Source organism: Diabrotica virgifera, chromosome 5, assembly GCF_917563875.1.
Source record: "Diabrotica virgifera virgifera chromosome 5, PGI_DIABVI_V3a".
Taxonomy (NCBI): Eukaryota; Metazoa; Arthropoda; class Insecta; order Coleoptera; family Chrysomelidae; genus Diabrotica; species Diabrotica virgifera.
In genome coordinates, this window is record NC_065447.1 from 134,684,938 (window position 1) to 134,703,882 (window position 18,945).

The following is an 18,945-nucleotide window of genomic DNA, read 5'->3' on the forward strand; positions in this document are numbered from 1 at the left end:
CAATTTTACAACACAAATCTTTTCAATACCGTGTAAACTTTAAACCATCCTTGAAGTAACTATTTTGTAGAACTACACAATGGAAAACCTGCACATTTTCTACCTGCCCTCTAGAAAAGGTTCAGAGGCTTGTGTAGAAGAAATTTGTATTTTAAGCCAAACTTATAGAAGAGCATAGGATATAGTTTACATAGCAGTCACTGAAAATTATTTTAACTAAAACTATAGGGTTCTATATTTTAATTTTATGGAATTATAACATCGGTAAGCAACCGGAACAGATTAGGTACTTGTGTGTAACTTGTAAATTGTGGCAACTGGTAAATTATTACCCCAGTCAATCTGGGAGAAAATCATCGATTTCACGTACCTAACATATTACACATAGGTCTGGATCCCGCGTATGAAAAAAAAGTTAATTAATAGCAAGCTGAAAATTTGTTAATAGCTTAAGGGTGTCTAGTCGGACAAACTTTGATATATGGTAGGGTGACCAAACGTCCCGTAAAAACGGGATTGTCCCGTTTTTTAACGATTTGTCCCGGTGTCCCAAAAAAGTCTCTCGGGACGCCTAAATGTCCCGTATTTACGTTGGGTTGATTTTATGCATCTGACTATATTTTCTCTCTTTAATTCTTCAATTTCGGCATTTGATTTCATTCTTATTTCTCCCTATCTTGTTACATTGTGGTCCAGTATTGTTCTCATTATTTTTCTTTCAAATTTCGGAAGGTCTTCCTTCCTCTTTTTAGTTAATCGTCATTGTTTCCATCCCATATGTAACAACAGGTTTTATTAAGATCTTATTGTCTTATATAGATTCATCTTTGTTCTCTTACTTACGAGTTTTGTTTCTCAGCAGATTTCTATTCAATCCATATTTATGTTTTTTTGGCTTTCAGAATTCTTTCTTCGGTTCTCTCTTTTCCGGTTTTCCCTATTGTTACTCCTAAGTAAGTAAAGGTGGATACAGTTTCAAATATTTATGGTTCTGTGTTATTGTAATTGTACGGCCTTACTTCTTCATCACAGTCTTCCTTTGCAGTGAATAGAATTTTTTCGTAATATCCTTTCCATATTCTACTGGTTCTGTTTGTCTTCAAATGCGATTTCTCCTTTTTGGTTTTTTAGTCCTCTTGTTTTAATGCTAGGCGTATTTTTGACTGCTCTGACTTTTTTGTAAAATTGTTTTATTTTATGGCCTTTCCTGTCCTTTTCAATATCCTCCAGCGAAACCAGTCGTTTTCTTCGTTTTATTTGTTAGATTAGCCGTATTTCTCGCTATTTTGTATTCATTCCTGTTTTGTTCTGACGGATTGTTGATTCATGTCATTCTGGCGGAGTTTTTTAGTGTTCTGTCTGTTTCGCAGCCTTGATGTAATTTACGATCATGTAATTTACGTAAGTAAATTGAAAAGGATTTATATTTCCCAAATAAGCTAAAACACCATGTTTCAATAATTACATCTCGATGGAGGCCCCTCCTTGGCAGTGGTGCACCCAAGGGGGTTAACCCTCCCCCCTCCCCCGAGCATATGATAAAATATAGAAAGAATAGTAGGAAAATGTAAATTATCTTTCACAAACAATACAAAAAAAATTTCACCCCCCCCCCGCTCCAGAAGAATAATTCTAGGTGCGCTACTGCTCCTTGGATGTGTCCCGTTTTTTAAAGTTTATGATTTGGTCACCCTAATATATGGGAACACTGGAACAGGAAGTTTTAATTGTGGAATAGGTTAAAAATTTGAAACGGTCAGACCACGAAAACGGAACATGTATTTTGTTCGACAGAACAGACTTAAACTCTTCGAACAGAGATTAAACTCTCATTCAAAAATCAGACTGCTATTTATCACCTGTCGTTTTCTTAGTTGCTCAACCATTTTCTAAGTGTAAATCCTCCTTTCTTGAACAGTTGTATTAGTTCCTTCTGGGCTGTTTCTGCTTCTTGCAATGTCTCAGCTCCTCCTAGGATATCGTCTACATACATATCTTCTTTTACTATTTTCGATGCCATTGGGAACTTCGTTCCTTCGTCTTCTTGTTCTTAATTGTTGTATTGTTCTTAACGCTAAAGATGGTGCTGCGGCCGTGCCGTATGTCACCGTCTTTAAATTATACTCTTGTATTGGATCCTTTGTGTCCTTTCTCCACAGTATTTTTTGATATTTTTGGTCTTCTTCTGCCATTCTGATTTGTCTAAACATTTTCTCCAGATCCGCTGAGTAGGCTATCTTATTGGATCTCCATCGTAGTAATATATTTGTCAAATCTAGTTGTAATTTTGGCCCTGTGTGCATAATATCATTCAGGCTTACTGCCGATGAGCTTTTACTTGCTGCATCAAACACGGCTCTTATTTTAGTTGTAGTACTGTCCTCTTTTCTCACTGGATGATGAGGTAGGTAGTAACCGTCTCCCTGGTTTTCTGCTATTGCCATATGACCTTGGTTTTCATAATCTTCCATGAATTGTCTGTAATTCGCTTCTAACTGTTTGTCTTTTGTAAACGTCCTTTCTAGTTGCATCAATCTGGCGAATGCCTGCTGCTTAGATTCTCCTAACTTTGTGACGTCTTCCCTAAACGGAATTCTCACTTCGTATCTCCCTTCTTTATTTCTTTTTACTGTCTGTCGATACATTTCTTCACATTCTTGTTCTTCTACTGATAAACTTGTTTCCTGATTTACTTCTTCTAATTCCCAGAATTTCTTTATTTGTATATCCATTTCTTGTCTGGATATCATACAGCATAGGGGAAGTCGGGGCAAAGTGAACCGTTGGGGCAAAGTGAACTATCTTTTTAAATTTTAAATTATTCGCGCCAGTACTACAGTTTCAAACGTAAATTTAATAAATTTAAGTTGGTAACATTGTGCTTACGACGAGAACACGTTTGACGAAAGCTGCTAAGTTGTGGATGAAATTTTTATTTTATCGTGGTAAAATTCTAAATGGTAAGTGTGTAATCTAATGTATAACTCAACTAGTTATTATTTAATTCAAACGTTGTTAATCTATTATGTTAGGCATCTAATTAGAGATAGTTTTGCAAGAAAACGAAGATGATATGTAATGACAGTTTCACATTAACATCAAATGTCAAAAAAGTATCAGTGTGGGGTGAAGTGAAGTTTTTCGCAAGGGGCAAAGTGATCCTAGGTTCACTTTGCCCCCAGTATTGTTTTGTAGTAGATAGATTTGTAGAATGTGTTTATTGAAGGTTGAAGGTTAGAAACTATATTTAGTCGGGATTTGTAAATCTCGGTTTAATAATTATCCGAGATTAATTTACTAATTCTTGTATCGCCTAAAATTAAACCGGATAAAAAAACTACTATAGATATATTATAGGTCTGGATCCCGCGTATGAAAAAAAAGTTGATTAATAGCAAGCTGAAAATTTGTTAATAGCTTAAGGGTGTCTAGTCGGATAAACTTTGATATATGAGAACACTGGAACAGGGGCAGTTTTAATTGTGGAACAGGTTAAAAATTTGGAACGGTCACACCACGAAAACGGCACATTTATTTTGTCCAACAGAACAGACTTAAACTCTTCGAACAGAGATTAAACTCTCATGCAAAAATCAGACTGCTATTTACCACCAAATGGGCGTTTTAATGAGTGGAACATGTAGAATATGTCAAATGATAGGAATTATGACAGGTGATAAATAGCAGTCTGATTTTTTGCATGAGAGTTTAATGTTTAATCTCTGTTCGGAGAGTTTAAGTCTGTTCTGTCGGACAAAATAAATGTGCCGTTTTCGTGGTGTGGCCGTTCCAAATTTTTAACCTGTTCCACAATTAAAACTGCCGCTGTTCCAGTGTTCCCATATATCAAAGTTTATCCGACTAGACACCCTTAAGCTATTAACAAATTTTCAGCTTGCTATTAACAAACTTTTTTCTCATACGCGGGATCCAGACCTAACAGGTTTTTGAAGGTTCTAACAGCTAGGTATTACGAATAACTGATGATAATTATTCCGTAATACACCAGTTAATAGGGAAAAAAATCATAGATTTCACATAAAAATGTTACAACAGGGTTTTGTAGGTTTTAAACGATAGATTAGGGATAAGTGATGATAACTCCGTGAAGACGTATAGATAATTTTTCTTCTCCTTTTTTTTTTAACAGTTACAAAGAATGAAAAACTCACGTTTGTTGACTATAAAACGTTTCTTGTGCATTTCGGAGAAAAATGTTTTAAATAGATATTGTAGACCTTAAAAATTTCTTTAATTTGGTGGGACACATATTGAAATATATAAACAATTGACCAAGATAATTGTAAAAAACTCTCATTTTTGCATTAATTTATAAATCGACGCTGCCAAGCCAAAACGGCATAAACGCCAAAATAACCACTTTTTAGTTAGCTGCACCAAAAAATAGGATTTTAATTTCCGCATTAGACAGTCAACGCGGTATAACCCCAGACAAAGTGAAATAGGGGTAATATTGGTTTAAAATTTTTATAAACGCCAGTCTAGTCACACACGTGAACACCGACGTGAACACCGATTGACATAATCGCCAGTGCCCGTAAGATTATCATTGTGTACAGTTCGGTCCAGTAATAATAGTAAAGGTATGTATTTTTACAATTTTTATGGATAAGTAACATGATATTACTTACCTCTGCAATATTTTCAATTTGTATTGATTTTTTAAGCGTAAATACACTGAAATTCTCTAAAAACTGTGAGGCGTTTATGCCAAAACCAAATATTTACATCGTGGTTGACACAAGCGCCATTCCTCAATGGTATTCTTATGGAGGTTTCTTATTTAAAAATTGCGCAAATAAAAAGTTTATTTTAAAATTTTCTATTGTAACTTTGTACTAGTGTGATGAACAATTCATTTTGTATTACAGCATATAGTCCAAATAAATTTTATATAGCTAAAAATGGCGATCGATTTTTGGCGTTTATGCCATTTTTTTGTTGCAGATGAATAGCAGAAGTAAAAAAATAATGGCCTTAATAAATGACAATAAAACATATACCGAAGCAGTAAAAATGATATACAGACTGACAATAATTCCCCTATATTCCTCTTAGAGGTTTATGATATTTATAATGCCAACATTGCAGAAGCTTTTAGCAATGACATTATCATCTTTGAGGAACCACCAGACGTTGCAGTAGAAGAAGAAATATTTAGTCACGATCTCACATCATGTTTCAACTTAGCAGCAGATAATGGTTTGGGTGCCGGTATAAGTAGTGATCAAAATAAGGAAAATACAAGCAATCAAATCAATAATGATGTTGAACCAAATATTGACTGTGATTATGAATTAGAATCCGCTATTATCAGATATCCGCTCCTATTTGCGAATTATTTAGTTTTAAGTATTTCATCCTAGCATCAAAAACATGTTTAAAGAATTTAGGGTATTGTTTTTAACTTAGAATGTATTTTTGGTTTAAAAAAATAAAGCCTATCAAGAATCTTCCTAATTTCATAATTTTTCTGGTTGCATAAACGACAATTTTTAGTTTTCGTTTTTTTTTTTTTCATTAATGGCATATATCCCTTTTAAGCGCCATATTGGCTAACCTTACAACAATGCGATCGACACAAACGCCAGAGGTAAGTTTGGCATATTCACCAATGTTATATCTTGATTGGACATAAGCGCCATTTTCTAGTTTTTAATTTATTTCAGACAGTATTTTCAGCTACATTCATGTTCGCAAAATATTAAAATTTGAAAAAAAAATCATCAATTTTTTTGAGTCACTATGCAGATAAGCAGAATTGGTAAAAATAAAAATAATCAGTTTTTTGTGTTTCCTGAAAAATCAAGTTAATGTCGTTTATGCCGTTTTGGCTTGACAGCGTCGAAATATTAATAACTGTATTTTTTGCACAACGATATTTAATTTAACTACTTTAAATTATGCCAATTAATGGGTTATTTTAGTGTGGTACATTTCAACCATATCGATCAAACAGTTTATAAGTTATTCAATTTGTTTATCCCAGAGAGCAATTGTTTAAACAACTGCTCTTGCCCTAACAGTGACTGTAGAGATATTTTACAAATCGCAATCGATTATTTGAGACTTTAGTTTTAAGATGTATTGAAAATGTTTTAAGATTTTATCAAAATTGTTATTAATAAAACCGTCTGAAAAAGACCCTACTTTTTAGGTTATAAACAATTACAATAACTTTGACAGTTTTTATGTTACACGCTTGTATGTAGGCTCACTGAAAAGCTGGTGAAAAAATACACATTAAAATAGTAAAATGGATTTTATGTGACCAATAGAAATCGAGTTAGAATCTTTTGTTTCAATAAATCATATTTTCATTGTTTATAAACATTAATATCTGAAAATTGAATAGGTTGTTTAAGAATATCTATATTTTATGACCCACTTCATAGATTGCATATTCAGTGAAAAAATAAAAAGTCATGACCCGTTAAACTGATGGTACTCCTCGTGAAACACCGCCAACGAATGTGAAATTGCGTTTTATTTTTTAGAATGGAATCCAAATTTAAAACACGTTGAAAAAAATTTGAAGTTTGCTATTACTCCGCTCTTAATATTTCAAAGAATTTGTGCTACCATAGAAAATAAAAATGAAATGAAAACGAAATTGCAATATGAGTAGGCACCATTTCCTCTATCATTGTTTAACGAAGGGGATATACCTAAAACCCAAAAATCCGCATTTTGCAATTTATTTGACGGAATTCCTTTACCTCCCACATCTGAAATTCTACACGTTGTAGATGGAGGATACTTATTACAAAATTTTATCTGGGGTCTGAAATTATTCAAGGATATGTCTCCTATGCGAAAAGACATTTTGCCAAACACAGCATTACATATTGTATTTGATGGGTACGACACAGTTGGAACCAAAAGTTGTGAAAGAATAAGACGCAATGTCGAAGATAGCTCAGGCCCAGAAATTAAATTGGTTGAAAAAGTTGAATCGAATGAAAGCAATTGATTCAACTTTTATGTGCAGAGCTCAACAAATCTGGGTACCGAACTAAAGTAGCAGATGAAGATGCAGGCGTATTAATAGTGCAGATAGATAGCTCTTTACGAACATACATTATGGAACTGACAAAACCGTTGTAATAATTGGTAATGACTAATGATACCGATCTACTGATGGTATTGACGCAACTCTCTGCTCCGCACAAAAAAAAATATATTTAAAAAAAAAGGCGAAAAAGGAAAATCTATCTATTATAGTTGTAATAGTTTTAATCATGCTTATCTAAGAAAATACGTTGGGTTCCTTATATATTTTTACTGGCTGTGATACAACTTGCTCTTTTTTTAATCCAAGGAAAATTCTAATTATTAACTGCAACGTCAGAAATTTTAGATCTGATATAGTTATTTTCCTAACAAGTGCAAAAAGTCATACTTTTCCGCACGCGACTGCAGTTTGCCGAACAACGCGAAGCGGGAGTTCGGCAAGCAGTCGAGTGCGGAAAAGAGACTTTCTGCAAGCGTTAGGAACAATATTTTTTCTACGAGTTTTTAAAAAATGACCAAATCTTTATCAATTAATTTAATTAATATCAAAATACATACACAAATTAATTCTTTAACAAGGTTGTCGAAACCGAACTTTCAGCATAATTGGTTAGCATGACGACGTACTTGGTTTCCATGACGACGATTCAAAACCACTGTTATTGTCTATTGATTTGAATTTCGAATATTATGTCAAAATTATTTTATTTCATCGAATTCTCGCGTTAATTTCATTAAAACATGAACACAATAAGATATATATTTGAAATAAATTAGTAAATAATGTCTAAATATTAGTTTATTGCATGTTTTATAATTACTTTAAGGCCATATTAACATATCTAAATTAACACGCGTGCGGAAAAGTGAAACGCGTGCGGAAAAGTGAAACGCGTGCGGAAAAGTAAAACGCGTGCGGAAAAGTAACACGCGTGCGGAAAAGTAAAACTTTCTAAACTAAAACGCGTGCGCAAAAGTAGACATTTTTGCACGCTCGTAGAAAAAATATTTTTTATGACGAGAATGCTAACAAGGAGGACATCATGAAAAACGGATGTGATATCATTGTTGCTTTGTATTCTGCTGCAATTGATGTTACATATACAAAAAAATTACAATTGACATTAAACACTTTGACGTTTTTTACAATTTATAAGAAATACAGGGAAAAAATCTTTTAAATTGGAAAATTTGCCCCCAACAGAAGGTGCAGGTTATCAGCATGTACTTCGCGTTTATCATCAATTACAACACTGGTTAGGTAAAAAACTGGATGCTACCCAATATGGATGGAAGAAAACTGATATAAAAAAAAAAATTAGGGCACTCGTGGGAGTGCTGACAGAAGTGAAAACTTCTTACAAAGCACGCCCATTCGGGTTTACACACTATCCCTCAATCCCTCCTCCAACCATTATAACTTCGGTCGAACTTATACGCTATTCAACCTATAGTATATAAATTACTAATATTCGCCATGTCGATAACGATCGCGAGTTCAATGCTTTTTCCCCATCCAAAGAGAAGTGATATACCTACATTATACAGTATGTCCCTGTAAGTTTTATCCATATGGAAAACTTTTTTATTATTAATTTTACGAAAAAAAGTTATTCTTTATAAAAAGCTCTGCATGGTCCAAAACCTAAGATTTAACCATCAAATATCAAATTTTTTGAATATTATACGAGGTATGTCAAAAAGTTTGAATTTCACTCAAGAGTAAAGTAGCTTTATTTTTCGTAATATTGGAAATTTTTATTATGAAAAGTTGTTTGGAATTAAAAACTATATTCTAATATGCAATTACATCCTTCTAATTGAAAAAAATTTTTTTTTTGAAAAATTATGAATATCATTATTTTTTCAGTTATTTCAATTCTGATAACTCTTTTATTATTAATTTTACGAAAAAAAGTGATTCTTAATAAAAAGTTCTAGATCGTCTAAAGCTTAAAATACAATCATATTATATCAAATTTTATTAATTTTATATGAGGTATGTCAAAAAGATAAATTTAGATCAAAAGTAAAGTACCTTTATAGTTCAGAATATTTCAATTAGAAGGATGTAATTACATACTGAAAAATAGTTTTTAATTCTAAATAACTTTTCATAATAACAATTTTCGATATTGTGAAAAATAAACGTATTTTGCTCTTGAGCGAAATTCATATTTTTTGACATACCTCGTATAAAATTGATAAAATTTGACATAAGATGGTTGTATTTTAGATTTTAGACCATGCAGAACTTTTTATTAAGAATCACTTTTTTCGTAAAATTAATAATAAAAGAGTTGTCTGAATTAAAATAACTGAAAATAATGTTAGTTATCCATAATTTAAAAAAAAATTCAATTAGAAGGATGTAATTTTATACTAGAATACAGTTTTTAATTCCAAACAACGTTTCATAATAGCAATTTTCAATATTGTGAAAAATAAAGCTACTTTACTCTTGAGTGAAATTCAAACTTTTTGACATACCTCGTATAATATTCAAAAAATTTGATATTTGATGGTTAAATCTTAGGTTTTGGATCATGCAGAGCTTTTTATAAAGAATAACTTTTTTTCGTAAAATTAATAATAAAAAAGTTTTCCATATGGATACAACTTACAGGGACATACATATCCATTGGGTGCATCCTATACTATTTATACAGTCGAAAAAATGAAAGAATACCCATGAACGATCACATCAATCACTTATTTTGAATTTGCTGTCTTTTGTATAACAAACGTTTGTTATTTATAGAAAATGACAGCAAATATAAGATAAGTGATTGATGTGACCGTTCATGGATATTCTTTAATTTTTCCGACTGTACATACATACACATAATACATAAACGTACAGAATTTATTTCGGCGAAGCGATGACGGTCACGAATTCAATGTTTTTTTTCCCATCCAGAAAGTGCACAAAATCGCTACAGAAGTTTTCACTTCAAAAATACTTTAAACACTAATCACTTATAATGATTGGAGTAGGGACCGTGTGGCCCCATATGTGTTTGCTTCGCAAGCTTCTTCGGGTACACACTTTATCCCTCCTCCAAGCATTATAACTTATAGTAGTATATAAATTACTAGAGCTCGGGAAATATGCAGAATGCATATTAAATTCATATTTGCATATTTTGGATAAATTTTATAAGTGCATATGCATTTATTAAAATTGCATATTTTCAGACTTTTTTACACTGAACCAAAAAAGTACGTAAATATAATGAAAAAAACATTGATTCAAAAACTTTGAGCATTAATTTTCGTCCAAAGATCAGTATCATTGGTCCAATGTAAGTAGATACATGAACTAATGCTCAAAAACATTAACCAATAAAAAGTTCGTTAATATTACGAATCGGATACATTAACCCAAAGAATGATGTCCGTTAGATTAACGAATTAGTTCATTAATTCTATGGAAATTAGTTTTTAAATTGATGAATTAGTACGTATATTCAATGTATCGGTACATTGATACAATGAAATATAGGCATTATTTTAATGAATGGAATTATTGAATTAAAAACTATTTTACATTGTTTCGTCGTATGATTACGTAGATACAATAAAATATTTACACTAAAATAATGGACGTTTACATTGATTCAATGTGTTAAGACATCGATATGATGACATGTGGTTACTGTCAAGCCATAAATAGGAAACGGAAAGTATAGAAATAGAGTTGATGAAAATAATGCTCAAAATAAGTTTTAAAAGTTTTAATGTAACTATAAACAGGTACACTGATAGGTCTGGATCCCGCGTATGAAAAAAAAGTTGATTAATAGCAAGCTGAAAATTTGTCAATAGCTTAAGGGTGTCTAGTCGGACAAACTTTGATATATGGGAACACTGGAACAGGGGAAGTTTTAATTGTGGAACAGGTTAAAAATTTGGAACGGTCAGACCACGAAAACGGCACATGTATTTTGTCCGACAGAACAGACTTAAATTCTCCGAACAGAGATTAAACTTTCATGCAAAAATCAGACTGCTATTTATCACCAAATGGGCGTTTTAATGAGTGGAACATGTAGAATATGTTAAATGGCAGGAATTATGACAGGTGATAAATAGCAGTCTGATTTTTGCATGAGAGTTTAATCTCTGTTCGGAGAGTTTAAGTCTGTTCTGTCGGACAAAATAAATGTGCCGTTTTCGTGGTCTGACCGTTCCAAATTTTTAACCTGTTCCACAATTAAAACTGCCCCTGTTCCAGTGTTCCCATATATCAAAGTTTATCCGACTAGACACCCTTAAACTATTAACAAATTTTCAGCTTGCTATTAATCAACTTTTTTTTCATACGCGGGATCCAGTCCTATGAGTAGAGTAACATACAATGTTAATAAGTAAACAACGTGACGACTTAATATCTACATAAGTATTGCAAAATAATATAGATTGAAGCAACGATTTTTTGCAGATTCTCAAATTTTAATTAAGTATCTATAGGTTTAAAGAAAAAGAAACATATATTTTTAATTAATATACAACTTTTTATAATTTAATTTGGAAAAAACTGAACTAAATATATGTAGCAGAAATTGATTCTTCAAGCAGAAAAACTTCAGCAAATTTTTGTTTCTCTAAACGTATATTTTATATAACTTGTGTAACTATTTTTCTGGATTTTATTTCAAAGCTTCAGATCTTATACGGACATTTGAAAAAGAGCAATTACTTTGTATTAAAAAAAATATATAGTATTCAATAAAATTCCAGAACATTTCTGACTCGGAAGGAAAATCCAGATTAAATAAAAATAAAAAATATATACCCGATATCATCAAAATATACACATATCCCTCTGGCAGTAATTAATGGTTGAATGTAATTTTTCTTTGGTTTCAAAAATGTGATATGGTCTTACACATCTTGCTGGGTCTTCCCGACGTATAAGAATGATTCCTGGGAATCTCTGGGAATGATGGTATATTTTATTATATTTATATCCATTAAGATCTTTTTTTAACCATTTTATTAGTTGGCACAAAATATCCATGTAGAACCCAAAGAAGAACTGCATGTTTGCCATCTACAATTAATATTAATAATTATTATAAAAAATAGATCTAAATAATGCAGGTACATAGTTGTATTTTTGGGTGCCATTTTTATTACAGAAATATTTTAATTTATTCTGAAAAAAATTTATTTTGGTACTACCGACTGCGACTGCAGGAGTTAATAATATTCTTCAATTATTTACGGTTTAATCACATAAAGATTTAATTTATTAATCTTTTATAGGATTATACTATTTAGAAATATTTTCAAATGGTTCCTATTTTCTTTTACCTATTTGTCGAATTAGCTTTTCCAAAAATTTACAGAGAACAAAAATTAATTAATACTAGATAAGTAGGATTGAATAATGAAATATTTACCTTCCGTAATTTTTTCATGGGTAGCCTTTTCAAATACTATTTTTTATTTGTTTTTCCTTGATATGACTTTCACACTGAAGAAAGGAAATGATTATTTCGAAATTGCTGTCCCATCCATCAATAAGTCAATTTACATTTCCAAATGCCACTCCAAAGTCAATATCGATCTGCAAAAGTAAAAATAAAAATACAACTTTTTTACAGAAATCCAACTTAATAGTTTATTAATTGTTAACAATATATGTAAATACATACCTTAGAAAAATCAACCAAATCGCAGAACTTTTCTTCTTTATTAGTGTGGTCTGTGCACGTTGAACAGACAAATTACTAGTGCCAAACCAGCCTTTGGAGTCTGCAGGGTTGATTCACTGTTGTCACGTGACTTTTTTGCACCAATAGAAACACTTACAACATTTCAAGAATGTATGTAAAAGATTATTGTTGCTACAATGTATTGATCACTGATTTAGGTATATTACATTAAAACAATGATCTCGCTTCATTAAATTGATGTACTTTTACATCAGTTCGGTTTACTTTAACAGAATTATATTTTATCTTAAACATTAAATCAAGAAATGCGTTCATTGATTTAATAATCGAGGTCATAATTTAAAGAACACTGTACATTAGTGCCACGTTTTATATTCATTAATTTAACCGCATCATCCTGATGTACAGTTTCATATACACAATGAACAAATTATTAGTATTATTGTAAAAGTCATTGGATCGATAAAACGATTCATTGAATTAATGATTCTATTCATTATTTTTTAATGAATAGAATTACATTGTAATAATGAATATGGTCATTACTTAATGACTACGTGTTTATTGTATTAACGAAATTTTCATTGAATCAATGTAAAAAAAGTCAATGATTGGCGTTCATTGGTACTATGTACAATATTTTTTTCAGTGTACCTAAAGCGATACCAACAGAACAGATTTTAAAGAGAAATGAGAAGTCTCAGATCTAAACAATAAATCTGAAAATTCTCGTGGAACCACTTTCTGGTAACATCCTTAATCTATGCCTTTTACAATTTATAAGGCAAGGAGACGACGAATAAAGGAGACGAAGGGGACTCTACAATATGCAGTCACATTTTGTTAGTGAAAAATTTTTGTTATTTTTAAGTGATGCTGAGCCATATGACCAAAGGTGGACAACATTTAAAAATATTTTTTCAAGTTTGTAACTTGTTTAGCACACGCTTTAAATAGAGTAGCAGAATCTGTAAAGACAGAATTTCCAATGGTCAATACCCTTGTATCAAATATAAAAAAATATTTTTAAAAGCCCTTCTGCGAGTACAGGTGTATAAAGATCGTTTATCCAATGTGCCTTTACCACCTAAACCTGTGGTAACTAGATGGAGAGCATGGTTAAATTCTGTAAATCTCATAACCGATAATTTTGAGGGAATTATAAACGTCATTTGTGGTGTCGACGTAGATGAAACCAACAAAATGTATCAACAATTCTGCACTGTGTTAAAGAAAAATGAGGGATATCAAAAAATAATTCAAATAAATAGTGTTGTTTAGGCAATACGTAAAGTATCCTTAACAATAGTAACCTATACTTATTGTACGGTTATAGAGTATATTCCCATAGGTAAGCTGGTTAAGAGTAGATAACGATTTTTCATATGTAATTTAAAGTATTATCTGCATAAATGGCACAAAGAATATTTGCTACGAGAGGTATATGGTTCAAAGTGCATACAGTATCACGACTAATAAGTTATGTTCACATACATGTAGAGTACTTACAGTTTTATTCCTTGATGACGTGTCACATCAGAGCTCTGATTGAATTCCATAATCCATTTGGTTCATTTGTAAGGCACTCACTAATACGCTAAATAAATCATCGTCGATAATACTGAGCAGATTGAATTATCTGAGCGGTATAAAACGATAGCAAAAAAAACCGGTAAAATGCGGCCTTTTTACGAATAGCGGGAGCGTCGATAGATTAGAGATGATTCTCGTTAGGAAGCTTTTGACGATCTGCCCCGGCGAGGGGTTCAAATGCGAGTCTCAACAATAACCTGGAGTTTCCAGAAAGGTTACATAAATACTACTTGAATTTTAAGTAATCAGTAGTACAGGGGCGTAACTAATTATTTTAGTGAGCCGTGTATAATATATTTATTGTACATATTGCCGGGGGCGACAGGCGAGAGAGATGGCCTATATCACCTCGAAGAGAGGGGATTGGCAAAGATGTGCACAACGATAAGAAATGTTTGAAGAAATTAGAGTTTATATACACAAGGGGTAACAACGATAAAATGGAGGAAAACGATAAGTTTTCCCCCTAGGGATAGATTTTAATCTTCCAGGGGAATCACAGCGATTTTCGTAATACCACGAAGAAAATCACCGTGAGTAGTGTGAATCTTGACAGTACGAACTAGACCATCCTTACCAGGCAATACATCTATTACCCTGGCAGTTGGCCATAAGAGTGGAGGAGTACCATCCTCCTTCAACAGAACCAAATCCCCGATCTTGACAGGGTCAGTAGGGTCGGTCCATTTATTTCTTTGCTGCAGGAGGCAAAGATAGTCTTTTTTCCACAATTTCCAAAATTGCTGTTGAATTTTACTAATACGCTGAAAAAGATTCAACCTATTTTCAGGTATCTCTGAAACACTTGGTTCAGGGGGCGCGGTTAAACTTCTTTGAACTAAGAAGTGAGCTGGAGATAGGAAAGCGAAGTCATTAGCGTCAGACGACATCCTAGTGATGGGTCTCGAATTTAGAATAGCCTCGATTTGGCATAATACTGTGTTAAACACTTCAAAGGTGAAGTGGGAATTTCCTATAATTCGATAGAGGTGAAAATAATTAATTGAACATCAACAACTTTCTTTTGTAAAAGTAAGCATCGAGGTACCTTGACCTCTTCTATAGTTTTGAATGTCGATAAGAGGTTTTGCCAATTTTTCATAATGATGGGTGAGTCAATGGGTTGATCCCAGTCCAGTTTCTGGGACCATATTTCCTGTATCAAGAGCTTAGCGTTCACAAGGACAGGGGATAACCATCCTAGCGGGTCATACAAAGTAGCAATGTAGGAGAGAATAGTACGTTTAGTAACAACATTAGCCAATTTGAAGATAGGAGTTTTAAACGAAAAGTGGTCGCGTTCTGAATCCCAGAATATGCCTAAGACTTTATCAGATCCCGTGAAGTTAAGACTGACTTCAGAGACGGGATTTAAATTGTGTTGAGACAGAAATTCTGAAGAACTGCAGTTCCACTTGTGGAGGAGGAAACCATGGGTTTCTAGCAAAGAAGTTAATTGTTCGAAAAGACAACTTAATTCATGAAGACTGTCAGCACCGCTGATCAGGTCATCCATATAGATAGATTCTTGCAGAACACTAGTAGCAAGTTCGTGGGTATGTTTGTTGTTGTCAGCGATGTGCTTGATAACTCTTTGAGCGATAAATGGGCTACTTGGGAGCCCGAAGGGTAATCTTTGAAATTGATAGCACCGTAAAGGCTGCTGAATATTGTCCCTAAAGAGAAAATTTAACAGAAATGTTTCAGTGGGACAAATGGCGATTTGTAGGAACATAGCCTTGATGTCGCCTACTAGTGCGAATTTAAACTGACGAAACTTAGCGAGAATGTCAAAAAGTTCATGTTGGACGACATAACCTTTGTCTATGACGTCACTGAGGGAGATTCCCGTAGACGATTTATTGTTTGGATCGAAAACTATACGAGTGGAAGTAGTAGAGTTGGATTTGAAAACGGGAAAGTGAGGGAGAAAGTAATTAGGTTTACCTGAGTCATTTAGCATTTTTAACGGCACTTGAATTATTTGTCCGTTATTGAGATATTCCGATATAATGTCCTGATATTTTTCCAATAAATCAGGGTTGAGTTGAAAACGTTTCTCGAGACTGAGAAAACGTCTTTTTGCCGAGAGAAACGAATTTCCCATGTCTATATCTTCGATAGGGAGTTTGAGATTGAGTGTGGACTCATATCGTCCATTGGGGAGAACATTAACATGTTTTACAAAATTAATTTCAGCGGGGTGATCATTAATGAGATCGGTGTTCTGAGGAGCGGCTTCTTCCAGCTCCCAGAATTTTTGTAAATGATCGGATAGTTCCTCGTTGGACACTACCGGCTCATTTACGGCGGAAGGAGTGTTATGAGAACAACAAGTAACGAGAGAGTTTGAATAAAATTCCAAAGCCTTTTTAGTATTTTTCGACTTAAGAGCAAAGTCTGGAACTGACCCTGATATCGTGTACCCGAGTAGAGTGCGTTGAAGAACGGGAAGACCTTTTCCCAAACGAATTATTTCAGGTTGAATGATATCGTTATACAGGTCTGCACCGAGCAGGATACCAATTGGGGATGTTACATGGAACATCGGATCACCTAATGGTATCTCTGAGGGTATGTTTAGTTTGCTCGCCGAAATAGAAATTTGAGGAAGCGGATTTGTTATCTTTGGGAGTACAGAGCACGAGATGTCAAAAGGAACGTCGTTAGCGACAGCGAAAATTGTTGTATCTACAATAGATTGAGACGAGGATGAGGTGGAGTTAATTCCATTGATCCGTAATTTTCCATCTCTAGTGGTGAGTGACAGTTCCTTTACGAGGTCAGCACTAATAAATGAAACCTGTGAGGCCGAGTCTAAAAGTGCCTTTGCGAAGACCCTCTTGCCGCTAGGAGCGACAAGATAGACCTGGAGTGTGCTTAATAACACCAAATGATTATCAAGCGAGGCTGCAGATAGAGCCATTGAATGTGGAGTCGAATTTTGAAGATTAACTTCCGTTTCAGGAGCTCTAACATGTGAGGGCCCCTGTTGTGAATTACCCTGTGTATGGGAGTTATTTGAGATAGCGGTTTTATTATGATTATTTGAGTTGTGTTGGCCAACAGCCGCGGAAGGGTTACTATGACCCGTTTTGTCGAAATGGAGCAACGTGTGATGACGAGATTTACAAACTATGCAAGAGAATTTGGATTTACACTGATCGAGCATGTGAGACCCAAGACAATTAATACAAAATTTATTTTGTTTGACAAAACTAAAACGTTCTTTAGAATTCAACTGCTTGAACTGAGGACAAGAGTAGATCGAGTGAGAGTCGTTGCAATAGGAACATTTCTTAGGACCTAAGCGAGGCGAAAGGTTACTGGTAGAAGTGTCTGAGGCTAGGTGTAAAGAGTGTCTGGAAGTAGTAGTCGATTTTGGTTTTGATTGAGATTGAATATTCTCAAGATGAACAACGCGTGTCTCGATTTCCCCTAGAAAATGGACAAAATCAGGGGTAGCTTGGCTACCACCGGATTGGAACTCAAGAGCCCTAATGGTAGGTGCGTCGAGTTTCTGAGTAGCGATATGTATGAGAAGTAAATGCAAGAGATCTGAAGGGGGCCTATTCAAGTTCAATAGGGCCTTGAAATTATTTGACATGACCGTATGAAAATTTCTTAATTGTAAGTGATTTGCGTTTCCAGAAATAGGAGGCGCATCAAGAATTTGAGAGATGAGAGTTTTGATAAGCGATTTAGAGTTGGCGTACCTTTGTGTCAGGTTATCCCGGGCTATTTTGTAATTGTCACCTGTGAGTGGGATATGCTCGAGAAGCGTCAAAGGCTCGGAAGTTAGAAAACTTTTGAGGTAAATGAGTTTTTCCAGATCACTTAATGTAGTATCAGATCCTATTATTGTATCAAAGGTCTCAATGAATGAATTGTATTCAGTAACTAAGCCACTAAATGGTTTTAACTGAATACGAGGGAGGTTTACTGTTCGTTGCCTAGCCATAGACTGTGAGGTTAGAGAAGAATTAGGGTCAAATTGGAGGGAGGGGGTAGCAGTCACATTAGAACTTTCAATGACCTCTAACCTTTCTTCCAATAGAGAAATTGTATCCAAATATTTATCAAAAACCACAGAGGAATCAGTAGAGGGGGTAGGTTCCTCGGGGATCGTCTCCAGCACATTTTGAGCATCGCGGAAAAGTCCGTAAGAATGTTTGAGTTGTGAAATTATTTCACGAATTTTATATTTGTTTAGAGAATTAAGAGTTGTGGGAACCGAATCAGCCAACTTGGTTATATCAAGTTTTGCGGTGAGCCTCTGTCGGTTATATTTTGATCGGTCAGCCATGTTGCGAGAATGTGAGATTAGATAGATTATTTGCAAATGTCTAAACCTATAAATCGATGCGAAAATGAGAGAATATGTACAATATATTATATATTACACGTTTAATAGTGTGAGATTGGCTTAATAGTATCACCCTGTATGAGCGCAGATTAGTATATGAAATGCAAAACTATAAAATTTCAAAATATATGCAATTTTCCAAAATGGGTATTTTTCAGCAAGTGTGAGACACCCTTAACAAGTATTTAAATTAATTAAATTGAAGGAAAAAACAATTATTTATTTTCTATAGTTTTCTAGAAGTGTAAAATGAGCTTAAGCGAAGCT

The 18,945-nt window shown here is 33.6% G+C and overlaps 1 protein-coding gene across 2 annotated transcripts in view; it reads right to left on the reverse strand.

Annotated features, from left to right (window-relative positions):
• Positions 1-18,945, reverse strand: part of LOC126884422 (E3 ubiquitin-protein ligase TRIM71) — a 254,659-nt gene that overhangs the window by 145,737 nt on the left and 89,977 nt on the right. Inside the window, exon 1 of one of the 2 annotated variants that reach the window (XM_050650327.1) lies at positions 14,229-14,508. The exons of the other annotated variant lie outside the window; for it this stretch is intronic. The gene's annotated coding sequence lies outside the window, so the exon portion shown is untranslated. Of the gene's footprint in view, positions 1-14,228; positions 14,509-18,945 lie in introns of those variants that run through there. 2 annotated transcript variants of the gene reach the window in all.